Raw genomic sequence first — 4167 nt, forward strand, 5'->3', positions numbered from 1 at the left:
TTCTGCTTTGAATTGACTTGTGACTTGTGTTCCCCCAGCAGATGTGTTGCAATCCTAACACCAAGGTCCTGTGAACTTCATTTTGTTTTAAAAATAGCACCTTTGAAGATGTCATCAGTTTTGTTAACATGCAGTCACGCTGGAGATGGGTAGGGCCTAATCCAGTTGGAGGAATGGCCTTATAAGGAAAGCAGGAACTGATACAGAGGAAGGAGATTCAACTGACAACGCATAGAAAAGCCAAGGAAAGTCGGGGGCTTCTAGAAACAGGAGCAAAACGAAAGTAACTTCACCTAATTTCAGAGGAAACACAGCCATTTGATATTCTGATTTTAACTTCCAGCCTCCAAAATTATGAAACAATGGATTCCTCTTCCTTCTAAGCCACTCACTTTGTAATCATTTTTTTTTCCACAGTCCTAGAGAACCAATAAGCATGTTCATCCTCCTTGCTTAGTTAATTCATCCCTAGTTTAGGTATCATTAGGCCTGCCTCTACTCTGTACGCATGGAGGTATCCTGAGTCAGAATCAACTCCAGGGCCACTACTAACAGCAACAACACTGTGGGAAGCAATTATTGTTCTCTTTTAGAGAAGGAGTACATGACACCAAGAAGGGTGTCTGGGACCCTGGCCATGGGCAAAGAGACACCTGATTGGTGGTGGTGCTCTTATATCAGCCAGGGAGAGAGCCAACTTGAAGTCCTTTGTTCATCCTAGCTTGATGTCTGCATTGTGGCCAGAGCTGTTTCATGCCTAGGGCACATTTTAAAAAAGAAAAAAGAAGGGTGTCTGGGGAAATAATGCGACCTTTGGAAAAGGTGCCACAACATTATAAGCAAATTCTCTGTTTAAAAAGAGGATAAGAGAAATTATTTTATAGTGAGGCTCCCCAAATTCAAGAGGTCAATAACTCATTGGAAACATGAATATAAAAGCATTTCCACAGGGATTAACCAACTCTGGAATGTTTAACGTTATAATGAAAATGAAAATCCCCCACTTTGCCATGGGAGCTCCAAGTGACCTAGCTTAAGAAGGCACAAGAGATAGTATTTTCAAATGGACAATATGATGAGTAATTTGATAAAGGTTTTTCATGCCTTAGTAATTTTTATGATAGAAGTCACATTTGATTACCCTGGTTAAGTGTCCATTGTCAAGAGTAACTTAGATAGAGAGAAATGTCCTTTCTTACTGCCAAAATGTCACTTAGATTGATTTAGAATCTCACTCATGTGTAAGGGCGTCTCTTCTGAGGATAAAATAACTGTTTTACAAAAACCTGTTCAGAATGCTTCAAATGCTGGAAGGGAGCTTCAAATGCTGGAATGCCCCTTCTAAGGCAATATAAGTAATTTATTTTGCAATCGTTTGAATCTGCATTTCTGTAGAAGGATGTTAAAAAATGTCCCCCAAAGTTTGTAGTTCAAAGAGGAAACTTGATACTTTCCAAGCAGTGGCCCTGCCTACATATGCAAAAGAATTACTAGAGCTCACTCAATTCAATATTTAAGTCTAAAATAAATATTACTGAATTTGGGTGAAATAATTTTATATTTCAGTGCATAAATTTTAAAGCAACTAAAAAGCAATAACAAATAAAATTCAATGGATTAAGTGCTTTACAACTCTATTAGGTAAATTATCAGCCCAATTTTCAGGTAAAAATCTTGAAACCCAGAGAATTTCTAATATATGGAAAAATATGTATAAATTTACTCCAACATCTTAGCAAATATATAGTAATTATCATGACCAAGTAGTAATTTTTTCAGGAATATAAGACTGGTTACATATTAATCATATACTATACCACAATCCATATACTATACCACATCAATACAAAAATATACTAAACCACATCAATACAAAATAGTAAACTCACTTCTATTATTTTGACTTGTTATATTGACCTTTTATGGGACAGAGTAGAACTATGCTGCAGGGTTCTTAAGGATGTAAACGTCATAGAGAAAGCCCTGGCGGCCAATGGTTAAAGTTGGGTTGCCAACCTAAACAATAGAACTTTGATCTCACAGACTATTCTGTAGGAGAAGGATGTGTGGATCTGCTTCCATAAAAATACAGTCTTGGAGACTCTACAGAGCAGTAATACTCCTTCTCTCTGAGTTGGAATCTACTCGATGGCAAAACTTTTTGTTTTCTTTCATTGTTATTGTTGAATCTTTACAAAAGCACACTGCCACATCTTTCTTCTCCAGAGCCACTGGTGGGTTCAAATCACCCATGTTTTTAGTTAGCAGCCAAGCACTTTAACCCTTGAATCATCGTGGCTCCTACCACATGAAAAGAAAAAGTAAGAACCCCACAATCGTTTCAATTGATAAAGAAAACATATTTGACAAAATCCCAAACTCATTCATGATAAAAACACTCAACAAATCAGGAATATATGGGAAAGTCCTCAATACAATAAATGATATTTATAAAAAACCTACAGCTAACATCAGCCTCAATAGATCGGTTGAGAAATATCCTTTAAAATAGGGGGAAGCAACCCAAATTTCCATCAACTGATGATTGGATTAAAAAACTGTGGTATATACATATAATGGAGTACTATGCATCACTAAAAAGCAGTGATGAACGTATGAGGCACATAGCGGCATGGGAAGAACTGGAGGAAATCATGCTAAGCGAAGTAAGTCAGGCACAAAAGGACAAGTACAACATGAGCCCGCTGAGGTAAGTATTAAAAATTTTTTTAATTTTTTTTAATGCAAAAGTGGCATAGGGGAAAAAGCTACTGTATACAAACATTTCTGAGGTGAAGCCTGTGTAGTATGGCAGAGACCAGATCAAAACCAGGGATGCACATGGTAGACAATGGTGGAGGAGGTGGGGAAAGGAAAATAAAAGGATGAATATAAGGAAGAAAAGGGTAATGGGGGCATGGGGCACTAACCCACCCAAGGGGAGGGTATTGTTTATATCTCCACAGGGAAAGTGGGACCAGACTTCAACCCAGTGCCGCAAGGTGTGAATGCAATATCCAGGCGTGGAGTAGGGAACCAGTGGAGAGGTCTGGGAGGCTGGCCCCAGCACCAAAAATTAAGTGGATTCCTGCCCCTCCCCAAAAAAGAATTTGTTCCAAAGGATGACATTGATTCTACAGCTCCGGGAGATGGACATATCTGATCAGAGCACACGGGAGCAGATGAAGGTGCAGGAGGAGACAGTGGAACACAGCCGGGCCCACGAGGCCATGAGGATGATGTTCCTGAGTAGAGCAGCCAGTCCACAGAGAGAACAACATGGCTGGCCCTACTATGAGACATGATGCCCCTTAGTGACTAAGGGCGATACAGGGGACAGCACCGGAGACACAGTGTGGGAATTGCACCTGACCTGATCCCAACACACCGAGGCAAATCACTGGGGGAGTACAGCGGAACAGCAAGGGAATGGAGTGGCAAGGTCCCCAGGGAATGCTGAAAGTGGACTTTGGGGCCAGGGCGTGGTGCCCCAACAGACTGGACTGGAAAACGCTCCGAAGGGCCAGCAAACGATCCCTGAACTAACTACAAGCTTTTCTCTTGTGAACTGTTTTGTTCTGTTCTTTGTCAGTGGTTTGTTTTTGTTGTTTTGTTGTCTGGTTGTATACTGTTGCTTTGTTTTCCTCTGTCTTGTTTTCGTGCATGTTAGTGACTCCACAGGTCTGTCTGAATAGGACAGGCTGGATGAACTATCTGGAGGAAAAACAATAGGACAGACAGTTCCGGGGGGACAGACAGTTCCGAGTGGGGGAGGGGGAGGAGGGTAAGGAAGTGGTGTTAATAAACTCAGGGACCCAAAATGGTAGTGGGGGGGGAGTGGCAGGCCTGATGGGGAACGATCAAGGGTAAGGTTGCGTAGAGAAGAGGTATAGCAGTAGCCCAGGTGGGGACGGAGCATGGTGGTGGGGCAGGAGGAAAGTCAAGGGAGATGGAGGAAGGAGCTGGGAGTCAAGGGGCATTTATGGAGGTCTAGACAAAGACATGTACATGCAAACATATATATGAGGATGGGGAAATAGATCTAATTGTCTATATTTATAGGTTTAATATTAAGGTGGCGGAAGGACCTTGGGCCTCTACTCAAGCACTCCCTCAATGCATGAATACTTTCGTTTATTAAATTGGTACTCTATGATGCTCACTCTC

At 41.3% G+C, this 4167-nt stretch overlaps 1 non-coding gene across 1 annotated transcript; it reads left to right on the forward strand.

Annotated features, from left to right (window-relative positions):
- Window positions 1–626: 626 nt before the first annotated feature.
- Window positions 627–770, forward strand: LOC142441631 (small nucleolar RNA SNORA48). The gene has a single exon (XR_012782994.1). It is a non-coding gene; the product is annotated as a small nucleolar RNA SNORA48 (small nucleolar RNA).
- The last annotated feature ends 3397 nt before the right edge of the window (window positions 771–4167 follow it).

Source organism: Tenrec ecaudatus, chromosome 2 (genome assembly GCF_050624435.1).
Source record: "Tenrec ecaudatus isolate mTenEca1 chromosome 2, mTenEca1.hap1, whole genome shotgun sequence".
In the NCBI taxonomy this organism is placed as follows: domain Eukaryota; kingdom Metazoa; phylum Chordata; class Mammalia; order Afrosoricida; family Tenrecidae; genus Tenrec; species Tenrec ecaudatus.